The following is a 12,589-nucleotide window of genomic DNA, read 5'->3' as shown; positions in this document are numbered from 1 at the left end:
CTCCGTAGTTCAGCACGGCGTATCTGGCTCCACCTGCTCCTCTCTTCAGGACGTACACACCCCGCAGTCTGCAGCGCACGTTCCAGAAGCATTACCAGTTCACAAGGCTGGGAGGAGGGCTAATACGTGTGCTTGTTGTTTTTGCAAATGCTGCTGTCAAATCGACAGCTCTGCTGCAGGACACTGCAAAATCCAGCTGGGCAGCACGGGCAGGGAGGGCACGGACCAGGGTGTGTGGGCAGCAATACGCCCGGACAGCAGCACACATCCCGGGGAGCACACAGCAGGCGCTGTGAGCAGAGCCCAGCGGCCCAGTGATCCTCATCCAGTTCTGTGAGCACTGCCCATGCCTTCAAGAGAGGGACAAATCTTCTGAATGGAACATACACGGATGTGGACAGCAGTATGGGAAGGAGAAACACCTCCTCCCACCGCCCCCACAAGCAAACGAACGTTTAATTTATCTGCTCGAGTTGCTATCGTTGCTCCATAATGACAAATCCACTCTCAAAAAGTTAAAAAAGAAAAACAAACAGCAAAAAGCCCATTAAAATGTCTTTGGATACACAAGCATTCAAGAGGAGAAGAGCAGGAGCTCTTCACCTCCAGCTCCCTCACGCTGGTGGCTCAGTGCTCCCTCCACATCCTGTCCGGAGCTACCTACTGTTGGCTGCAGATAATCTCTTCCAGGCTTCCCAAATGCTGACACAGGAACCTCTGTGAGCATGCTGAACTACTTCCTTTCTTCCTGGAAAAGATTTAATAACCTGCAACTTTCTTCTGTGCCCTACTTGTAGTCTATCGTTTTCTTGCTTCTCGTATCAAATCTGCTAAAATAAAATTTTATAGAGTGACGATTCAACAAAGGAAAAACTATAAAGTTAGTTCTGACAGCTCCCCTTCTCAAAAAATTTAATCAAAAAAAGAAAGAAAAAAATTCCTTTGCCCTTGAAAAGATGAATTGAATAGCCTTAGGTATTCTATAGTTATATTTATGAAAAAGTTTTTTGGACACTAAACACAGGTCTCTATAGGAATGAGGAAAATGTTTTACCCAAGCCATAAACTTCTTTTTTCCATTGCACAGAGAAAACACGCTACGCTCTGCTGCCAGACATAAGCTCACCTCTCCGAGATGCGCAAGTCCCATCCAGTACCTGAAGGGAAGGAGCTCTATCAGGTAATCCTAACAAATCACGCAGCTCCCCAAAAAGGCGCATACAGACGCACGCAAACATAGGCTACTCAAAGTGAGGAAAGCAGTTCTCTCCTCTATGGAAACACAGCTGTTTGTTTTTTTTAATTATTTAGAAGTTCCATTTTTTTTAAATTTATTACAGAAAATGTGTTATTAACTCTTAAATTAATGCCAATATTAAAATGGTAGCACCAGATCACAGTACATAGTATCAAAACCACCAACAAAACATTAATAGATCACAGAACGTGTGTTACTTTCCTATGTGGGATAAGCATTCTACTTTATTTTAAAGTCAGAGTACGAGCTACATAAAAGTAACGTAAAACTCCCTGTTTATAAATAAAAGCGAGGCCAGCACTCTTGAGCATTCCAAATCTCCAAGTATTTCCCATTTAATATCTCATACTTAAACGCTGGGGAAGTTTACTTGCCTCACTTTAATCCAAACCAAATTGGACTATAAAATTTCTTATTTCATAATAGCGAGAAAAATACCTAACAAGAAGGATCGGGACAGATTAATCCAGCTGCTGATGGTGCATTTATTTTTCTTGCAGAACGGGCATTATCACTTTGTTAGATCCACCCACCTCTGCATCCATCCGAAGTCAAATAGTCAATCGGCCAGTGCATTGCCATATAAAATCTAAATTAAAAAAAAAAAGTCCTCTTAAGTCTGTTTTTCTAACTTAAAACAATTACTTATTAATGTAGTCATCAGATACTGAACTATGGGAAAAATACCTAACTTGATTCTACTTTGCAGATAAATTTTATTTCAGCTGATTGAACAAATCCCTTTCTCGTGTTTTTGGCAGAATTGTATCCGAATATTTATTTATAAGGAAGCTGTACAGCTGTTGCAGTTTAGAGAAAAACATAAATTAAAAAAAATAAAATACTCTCCCAAAATACTTAAAGTCTTGAACAGGAAAAAAGGGATAAAAAAAAATAAGTTCATTTCTTTTAAGTTCAAAGACATTCCCTTCTAGCCAATGCAAACACTGACACAGAACAGCATCAGCAACTGGAATTTAAGCTGTCCAATAGAAATTAAATTTAGAAATCAAGTTTCTCTCATTATTAGAAATCTCCTCTACTGTTCACCCTAAATTATCACTTCTCTTTTCTTATTCTTTACGGAACTATTTAAAATCATTCCACTGTATTAAGTCCAAAATCATTCTCAGAGAAGTCAATGAAAAAAAATCCCTCATTATTACCATTATTCTGCATTACTGTAATACCAGGGCTCCAGGAGGATTGACAAGCACGCAGAAAGACACTGTCCAGAAGAGGCACACAAACTAGGCAGCCTTTTCATCCAGAGGGATCAGAAAATAACTCTTAAAATGTAGGCTGTTAAAATAAATAAATAACTAAATATCAACACATCTGGTTCCTACTTCTGCTCAGGGTCCTCAAAAATATTTGTTTCTATTTCTGACGAAGTACAAATGTTATTCAAGGGGCACTTATTTCCTCACTAAGGTACATCGAGCTTAATTCCTATGGCATAAGCCATGCTTTGGGCCAGTATCTTAAACTGGAAGATAGCGTACGGCGTGTTAAGGCTCCTGTTCAATAAAAGACTTTTGTCTGTAACCAATACAAGACTGTCTGTCCCTCTATATGTGCCTGGAAATCTTAATCGGAAACGGAAGATGCGAGCCATTTTAAAAATAATTCTCATGTTTTTATTAATTGTAAAGCACACGCTTCTGTTTCTGTGAAATAAATTCACAGTCTTGAAACTCTGAAGACAAGAGTTAAAAAATAAGTTAAATTCTCTACCAGAATGCATTTGCTCAAGTGCAAAGCTAACAAATGCTAAAATTTTTGGCAACGCTTCTGCATTTCTGAATCATTAGGTAGTCAAACTATTTTTTGATTTTGCTTGCGTGATGTTGGATTATAATAATCCATATAAATCAGTGGTTTCCCCTCGCTAGGAATACTGTGTTTACTTCTGGTCATCTGATGTCGAAAAGATGCATTAAAAAATGGGGAGGTTCAGAAATAAATAACAAAAGCCACTTGCACATACAGCAGTGGCTCAGAAATGTTTACTTTAGAGACGAAGGAGAAGGAATATAGTCAAAGTAAACAGAATGATGGAGAGCCAGAGAAGGTATGCTGAGCATTTCAGTCACCCTTCTCAGAATATAATGACGGGATGCTTTGCCTCACGAAAACTTAAACATGTAGGTCTTTGGAAAGAGACCTGCTTATGGCAGAGCTCTCCGATGCTCCCCCCCCAGCCGAACTCACAGCCACGAGACAGACCCAGAGGAGGACAAAGCAGAGAGCTGGACCCAAGTCATGCATTTAGTTGCCTAGAGACTTCACTCCTGGAAACCTAAACATCTAGGCCAAAGTCCTCAAGATATTTAAGCGCTTCTTTCCTACTGATAGTGACTGTCGCTTGAAAACAACAGGGCTTGCCATCCGTGTCTGTCTGATGATCGAGACTGTAGCAACCTGAAGTCTTCCACGTCTAGTAAAAATATTGTGAATTTATGTATGAGCCTGATAGCAGTCAGATGCCTCTTTATTTCCCTTTTGTGATCAAGTCATCCTGTGACTCTCTCTTAAGCAGAGCCTGTTATTGAGCAGCACTTCCTAGTTGATGCTGTGTGAGAATCAAAGGCAGGGCTCCCTACCTGTGTCCCTGGAAGGCCACCAGCTCCCTCCCGTACGATCTGGCCACCTCCCTGTCCCTGCTCACTGCCCACGATGTGCCAGGGGCTCTCGGGTCCACATCCCCTCTCTCTGATGGTGAGCAGAAGACTCTGCCTCCCATGTAGTCAGCGCGCCCAACCTCACACACGGTGGTAGGATGCTCATCCACCCCTTAAAGCATCTCGCTCCTCCAGCGAAGGCAGCTTCAGCCTGCTTGTTGTTCACAAAAGTCAACATATTTCTACCCGGGGATGCGTTCTCTGCTGTGGATTTCCAAACTCAGGCACACTCAAGGTCTTATGACGAGGGACAGTCGGTGCCATGGAGCTCATGCGGGACAGAAACGCAGCACGAGGTACAGAGGAAGCCAGGGATGGAGAAACCGTGGATTATACTGGACAGGATTAACGCAGAGATTAAAAAGGCAGTAATTATTTGCAGATTTTTGATGAATGCAAGTATTTGGATAACCTAATCCTAAAACAGCACCTGCCTGTGGAGACCTCTGTTGCACAGACCTTCAGAGCCCACAGCAGAACACTACCTAGGAGTCTCCGTGATGCTAGGGAGCTTTGTCACCAAGACACTGATAACTGGAGGTGCTTTAAGATACCTTCAGTTTAAGGCTCACCAGTAGTTAGCAGTGAATAATTTTACATTCACCGCCATTACATGAAAAATTTTGTTATATTACATACCGATTTTGATTACTTCTACCAAAACAGCAACTAAAGAGTATTGTTTCATTTTTTTTTTACAATAGAAGCTCCGAAACGTTGTAGATGTACAGATACTAGTATTATAATTATTTGCAATAATTAGCAAAAGCTGAACATGAAGGCCTTTCATACTGTTTTGTTAAAAGCATTAACATTAAGAATACGCATAATATACTTCCAACAGTTGCACCGCAGGATAAATGGTTTTCAGGTCATTCTTTCAAAGCCATAACTTAAAAACCAAAACCAAATAAAGTTAAACTTAGTTTTCTTCAGAATAGATCAATACTTGGAGAAAGCAGATTATCTGTTTTCAGATAAAAGGAAAAAAAAAACAAACGTAGACAACTTCTGCAAGATTTATGCATTAATTTTCTAACCGTTATTGCTCTGATAATTATTATTTAAGAAAAGTTATGTAGGTCCTACCACACAGGAATGCTTTCACTTGCATAATGTATTCTTAAGTTCCTTCTGCATTAAAAAAAATAAAAAAAGACTTAAGCTACCTTTTAATTTGCTGCTTATTTTTCAGTTGTGGGGTATGCTCCCCAAGTTCGTGTGTCTGTAGATTCTCAGCTGCGATCTTACATCAGATACGGACTTGTGAGTTGCAAAAAATGATCAAGACTGATTCATAACTGAAGTTTTGAGGGAAAAAAAAAAAAAAAAAAAAAGGAACATGGGAAAAAGACCAGCAAAAACCACAAGCACAGGAAGAAAGCTAAATATGTAAGGTGATCCACTCGGAATCCACATACCAGCTGATTAAGAAGTCGCCTAACGACCAGCTTACGAGATCATTACATGGTTGGAACTGCTCACTCCCCCAGTACCTTCAGTGAAGTTAGAACTCGTGAAAAATTCAGGTTTAGGGTTTTATCCAGCACCCCTTAACAAATATCCACGCCCTGACATCGGTGAAAACAAAATAACCTTTTTTTCCCCCGCTTATTTATCATACAGGATTTTAATCACAAAATATCGAGTGTACAAATAAAGTATTTGACTGATAAATCAAAAAATTAAAATCACCTTACACAGCAATATCATAAATACCCCAAATTACATGCCTAATAAACATGTATCGTTGAGGAATAGTAATTCGGCCAAGGAGCGATGCAAAACCCTAACAAAGATGTCAGAAGTATAATCCAGCTTTCAGCAAAAACATCCACACCACCACAGCGAGCACTGCAACTTTATAGATAGTACGCTCTGCACAGATGGACAAGTAATTTTTAGAAATGAATCACGCTGCAAATGATTTTACTAATTTTAAAACAGAGGTGAGGAACCAATAGCCTACAGGCCAGATAAGGCTTGCTTCTTCGGTTCAGATGGCCTACAGACACGTACTTGCTCCACTGCCTAATAACGCCAAGGAAAATCACCCATGATTTAAAAGGCTCCAACAATTCACATATTTTTAAACATATCGTCCTTAAACACCAACATCAGCCCGAAGTTTAGAGCATTGAATGGAAGCTATGCTATTAGTTCACATCTAAAAAAAAAAAAAACCCACAAAACCCAAGACGCTAATCGTGTTACTTCCCATTAAATATAGCACATCCTCGCTATCCTGAGACGGTGGGACTTCGCAGCCCTAAACATTTAAATTATCTGAGTAGAGGAAAAATCAGGGATCAGGGGGGCTTTGAATTCGGAGAGCAGCCCATGCGCGGTTGTGGCAGAAGTATCCTGATACCTGCTTCGATAGGGAGTAACATATTCCACGGTGCTTATGCAGGAGAAAACTTCCCCCGAAATCAATTCCTGCTTTGCCTTGAAAAGATGCAGCCCCAAATATAGATTTCAGTCTTTCATGGGCAGCCTTTAGTGCAGCGCATTTTTCAGCCTGAAAATGTATGCGAGGTTCTAAATATGAAAAGAATAACAAGTAAAAAAGTTCAAAGGAACAGACCGAGAAAGAGAGAAATCCTGAGCTACCAGGCTATTTTCATCCTTTCTGGCAATTATTTGCAGCTGCCCCGAACATATTGATATTTAGTAAACTGCAGGCTGCAGCTTTAATTGAAGTTTGAATGTTATAAACAGTTCGCTGCCTGGCTCTGGCCTGCGCTCTAATACCATCAGCAGAGCAGAGATGGGAAGCATAAACAAACCTTTTAACTAGATTACAGTTTCTAAAACGGCCAAGAAATCCTTCGGCAAGAACTCCTGTGTGACAAAACCTTCAGGAAGGGAAAATATTTTGAAACAGTATCGTAAAAAAGCCTAACCTTTCCTAAGGTGGCATGAGCGGGAGCCCTCTGAGGAACGTGACTTGCATGTTCTCAAATGGGGCTGTCCTCAGGAAACATGCTCTGAGGGGAGGGACGAAAAATAAAGCCAAAACCCAACCAGAATGTCTTAGAGCAAAGATATATCGTCTGCTTGCAAAATGGAATGATATGAAGAAAAAAGCTTTTCAAAAATACTTCAAAATACATCAAATTTAGTCAGTGCCAGCAGATCTTAGCGCTCCTCACCTCAAGAAGCCATGCTCAAGAACTACACAACTGAAACTCAGTGCAGCTCCAACACGTCTACCCCTTGAATCCGACCCTTCAAATTACACATTTGAGACAAGCTTCTTCCTCACAAGGCTTACAAGGGGACAACACATCCCCCTTTCTGTCCCATAAACCGTGAAGGAGAAAAGGCAGCTCCGTTCTAAGAAATCGGCTCACCACAAACCTTTGACTAATCCATGTCATTAGTCAATGATGTCATTTGCCTACTTTTGCAAGGTCTTCTTAAAAAGAAAAAAGAAAATAAAAGAAAAAAGAAAAAACAGATGTTCAAAAATTCATCTCCCCTAGGGACCGGAGAGTGATCCGGCAAAAACTTTCTTTTCTGCTCATCTTCTATGTACACAGAAAATAAATTTTACCTCATGAAATCATCAGCATGCTTATGTAAAACTAAGCACGGAAGTCTTCATTCCATCTGAGCCTTAAAAGTAACAAAAGAAAGCAGCAGCTCCCTGTGCCCCCAGCCTGAAAGCAGTTTGGGTGCACAGCGTGAAGAAAAAGCCAGCGCCAGCAGAGCCCTACCAGGACGCAGTGAATTTGTGCTCCTTCTGGTGGGGCTATCAAACAAATGGGTATATACAGGAACATAAATATATACAGGCATACACGTGTACATGTATACACATACATGTATGAAAGCATGGTTTTGGTATATAGGTTAAAGCCTGCAGAACGAAGACAAAAGCGCTTAACGCGTTTATATGAAGAGCTTAGTAGGCCATAACAGGCGATCCGAAATAACGCGTTGGCAACCATCTACTAGAATTGAAAAATAAAATCTCTAAAATTGGAAAATTTAAATTTAATGTATTTTTTTGGGGGGGAAAAACTAAATTGCTTGCGTTCTATAGGCCTACCTTTTCTTTGGCTGACCTCTACTCTTCTCCTAAGTCAGGCCGTGCTCGTTTCTTTGGCAGCCGGGTACAAGGCAACAGTATTGCAAGCCTCTCCTTATCTACAGGCTGAGAATATCACCATTTGATCCAACAGGATTTGTTGGGCAAACAATTGACAACTGTTCTGGTTCCCCCACCTGGGGATTTTTCTCAGCGAGGCCATGCTACCGATTCTGCGAACCAAGGGCCCTTGTATTTAAGATGCTATTTACGGTTCAGATTACTCCTCCCTCAGTAAATTACCAAAATAATCCAGGATTTAATATCACTGAAAATCTAGACTAACCTCAAATTAAAAGAATTTATATATATATGTATGTATAAAAATAAATCCTGGGCTTCGTCTCCACATTGTATGGGAATAATGTAATTAGCATAGTGCTGCTGTGGTCTTAGTTACCAGATATTGTCACAAGGTAAGAATTTTTAAAGCATTGTTTTGGTTGCTTTATTTTAAAAATATTTCCTGCAAAAGAATTAAAAAGTTGAAGAATTTAACCATAGTAATGAACAAAGTCCTCTATTGCTTCTTTGATGAAGGAAGTTGGTAGAAAGCTCATGAAGAATTCCCAATCATTTTAATGCTTCCATGTTTTAAGTAAATTTAAAGCTCTCAGAACAGACTATTCAGGGAAAAAAAAAAAAACACCCTCAAAGCCCCAAACCCAGTGAACCAACATCTGGAGATGAGAGAGGCACTCAAAGGCACCCTCGGTGATTTGTTCCTTAGTCATCCCCACGGGAAGGCCAGGGGGTAATGGAGATTTTTGCGATGGGAACACCTGTCAGGCTGCAGATAAACCGAGATGATCAACTCATTTCACAAAGGTCTATGAATAGCCATCTCATGGTAATGACTGATTCCTGCTGCCATGTGCCAGATCAAAACAACAACTCCGAGGTAAGACTGCAAACGCAGATCTTTGGAGCCTCAAAATTGCTTTAGTTTAAAACAGAAGTTAAAATTATCTAGTTCTGACACTTCTTTTTTATATTCCTGCATGTAGATACCCACATGCATTTGTGTACATAGCTAGCCATGTAAGCCCATGTACTCATACACTTTATAATTTTGTATTCTATGTGGTTTTGACAAATTTTAATTGACTTAAAAAATCTGCCAAGTCTGAGCTCCTTTCTAGACAACTCATCAGCAAGTAGGTATCACAGTACGAACCAACTCGGAATTTGGAGACTGGAAAGGAGTCAGCACTGCTTCATTTCTGATCTGCTGCTCTTTATTAGCTTCCCACCTGATTCAACCCCAGTTCCACAGCTTTCAGGACGCTTTAATTTCCAAATTTCTGTTCCTAATCCAGGCTCTGGTTCTCGTGCAGGCCTATCTGAAACCGACTGAGCAGGATTATGCCACCTAATCGTTCCCAAAATAATCACAAAGGAAAGCCAACGAAAGTCCGTGCTTTCAAACACGCAGATCACTCTTACAAAGAAGGTCCTTAATGACATTAGCACACTCAGAAATGTATCCCATCTCTTTTTATTATCAAAACCAAAGGCAACTCTTGATATTTACTTGGGATGGGATAATACAGAAACCAACACAGGGTCCTTAAAAAGGAACAAACAAAGCGAGCCCCAAACCGCACAGCAGACCCCAAAGGACCAGATCTCCCCGCTCTTCGCAAGTTTTAACAGCACTGTTGAAAAGGAAGCCCAGTCACTTCGAAATTTGGTGTCCTGAGCCATTTATAGACGAGATCCTTCTCTCATGAGCTGCTGGGACCATGAGGCCCCTGAAGCCCCAGGTGGGCACGAGGGGCCACCCTCCCACCTTACGGGCTCGGACACAAGCACTGCTCTTACAGACCTTCAAGGTACTGAAGACAAACAAGGAATCACCATGAATAACCAGAGATAACCCAACAACCGACTGATAAACCACGTCAAATAAACCCCAGAGTCAAAGGAGGCATCCCGTTTTTGAGCGGACCGTTGCTTACGCCAACATCCTTGGTGCTTTTTACAACAAAAAGCAAGCCCAATCCCTCCAGATCCAAGTAACGAGAGGACTGTAAGCACGGAAAAGTTAAAGTATTGCAAGAACTCTGTCAAAAAGCAAGAGGCTCTTTAAACACCCCCTTCCTCAGACCAAATACGAACACATTTGACAACAACGCGTACATGGTACAACGGTAGACTTTGAGGAAAGGTTTCCAAAGACAGATCTACGCCTGGCCCAAAGAGAACTTTACCTCTAGAGATTAATCTTTGCTCAAAAGACAATTCATGGAAAGAGATGCACAAAGCTCTCCTGGAAGCAACCAGCGCCTGTAAGTACCTACTGATAACAGCAGCGGAAAGAGCTTCAAAAAGCCCCACAAAACTCCGTTACAGCTGCTGATAACTCGCCGTCTTCCGTAAAACGAGCTGAAGGCCTCGATTCTTTCAGTCCTTAGCAGGCTGTTGTGACAGCCGCCCCAAATTAGCCCTAGACCCCTCTGTAGGAGGCAATCCCGTGGAAAAGCAGGAATTACGCAGACCCGCAGCTCCACTTGGACTGGGAGCACAGTCCCGAGGCTGCTACGGCTTCCCACGACCAGATGAGAGTACAACGGGACCTCCAGTTGAGAAAGAAGCCTTGCTATGACAAACACAACCCCCTGTCCTTTATTCCTGGACAGCCTGCTGCTGTCCAGTTCTTGCAAGTAGTAAAGTAAATAAGAGGAGAGCCGCACATTTAAAGAACGGGGTCTGCACGCACAGGCATTGGGTTTGAAGACCCAAAATTTTGGCAAAGCGATAACCACGTGTTTAAAACCCAAGGCAACTAGTTTGCTCCTGCTAACAGGAAACTACGGGCAAACTACTGAAACAACTACAGCTACGGCTTCAACTCTTCGTCGCGATATTTTTAAGTCCCGGCCCAAACAGATATCGCTCCCGCTCCTTGCGCCGATCAAACTACAGCTACCTCAAACAGCGTGCTCACAACACCCAGGTATTTATGCACAAATTAGAAACCAGAGACACCAAAGCAATCACAGAGGGTTTCTTCTCATGGGTCTCCTGCCCGCGTGAGGCAGGGGGGACGCACGCTCGCTGCTGACCTCCATTTAGCTGCCATGCCCCAACCAAGCACATACTCACGGCCTACTCCACGGTTCAGCATACACCGAGGTGCTCAACACCCCGAGCCCTCAAACCGTCCCCCCGAAACCACCAAGAGCGCCATTAAAGCTCCAGAAACCAGCAGACCACAGCGATTTCACCGTCAACACCGGGCTGCCATTGGGGGGGGGGTGTCCCTGATTTCAACTCCGCGTTCCTGCCCCGGACTCCTACTTCTGGGCTCTCCGCTAGCCCCTGGCAGGCTGGTCCCGGCGTTTCCTCGCCGAGGATGGAGCTCGTCCCCTCGCCTCGGGGCTGTGCGGGGCGGGTGTGGGTGCAAACCCCACGCTTTTGGCCCGCCGCCGGCGGTGAGGCTGGAGGGGAGCCGTGGCCTTTCGCGGCACAAGGCCGTGGCGAGCGAGATGACAACAAAAATACCTGCCAGGCGCTGCCGCCGGCCGCAGGCGAGCCGTAGGGCCGGCCACGGGGTTGTAGGGGGGCTGCCAGGCTTTGTAGGGCCGGGGCCTGGGCTCGGGTAACTCGGGGCTGGCGGCTGGGAGGCCACCGGCGGCGGCCCAGCGGGGGGCAGACCCCGGGGACCCCAATGCACGCAGCCAGCTCCTATAGGGCCGGCCGCCCCGATACCTCCGGCCGTCCCCTATATGCCCGGATCCCCCGATACCTCCGTGTACCCGGCGAATCCCCAGTTACCCCCAGCCACCCCAATACCTCCGCTAACCCCTCACATCCCCAGCCACCCCAATACCTCCATAAAACCCCCTATATCCCCATACACCCCCCCCCACCTCCAGCCACCCCAATACCTCGGGGTACCCCCCATACCCCCAACCACCCCCACACCCCCGTTTACCTCAGGACCCCCCAACACCTCCACAAACCCCTCATCACCCCCCTCACCCCATACACCCCCCCTCCCCCCATACACCCCCCCAGCCCCCCCCGTTTTGCCTGTTCCCCAACTTTCCCTACAAAAACACCCCCCCCACGCCGCGTAGACCCCCTCCCCTCCCCGAGCAGCCCCTCCACTCTTTATTTTTTCGCGTTTTTTCGCCTTGTTTTCCCTCCCCCCCCTCCCTATCCCCCCCCCCCCCCCCCCCGCCCGGCCCGGCACTCACCTCGGCGGCCCCCCGGCGGCGCAGGCGGCGGCGCACACAAAGGGCAATAAAGGGGGAGGAGGGGAGCGAGGGGGGGGGTGTGGGGGGTGAAAGGAAAAGAGAAAAAGGAAAAAAAGAAAAAAAAAAAAAAAAAAAAAAAAAAAAAGAAGGGGGTGGGGGGGGGGGGAACCCGACTGAGGCGCCGCCGCCGCCGCCGCCCGCGGGGCTGGGAGGAAGCAGAGGAGGAATTGAGGAAGGGAAAAGGGGAGAAGGGGGGGGGGGAAGGGGGGGTGCAGGGGGAAAAAGGGGGAAAAGGGAAAGGGGGGGGGGTGAACTGTCGGCCTGTCCCTTTAACGGGGTGAAGCCC

At 44.5% G+C, this 12,589-nt stretch overlaps 1 protein-coding gene across 7 annotated transcripts in view; it reads right to left on the bottom strand.

Annotated features, from left to right (window-relative positions):
* Positions 1-12,268, bottom strand: part of MBD5 (methyl-CpG binding domain protein 5) — a 126,123-nt gene extending 113,855 nt beyond the window's left edge. For all 7 annotated transcript variants that reach the window (XM_032189794.1, XM_032189795.1, XM_032189796.1 and 4 more), the window contains exon 1: positions 12,244-12,268. The gene's annotated coding sequence lies outside the window, so the exon portion shown is untranslated. The remainder of the gene's footprint in view (positions 1-12,243) is intronic.
* Between the last annotated feature and the right edge of the window lie 321 nt (positions 12,269-12,589).

This window comes from Aythya fuligula, chromosome 6 (assembly GCF_009819795.1).
Source record: "Aythya fuligula isolate bAytFul2 chromosome 6, bAytFul2.pri, whole genome shotgun sequence".
Classification (NCBI taxonomy): Eukaryota; Metazoa; Chordata; class Aves; order Anseriformes; family Anatidae; genus Aythya; species Aythya fuligula.
The sequence above is the reverse complement of the archived record's forward strand: the minus strand, read 5'-3'. Positions and strand labels throughout refer to the sequence as shown.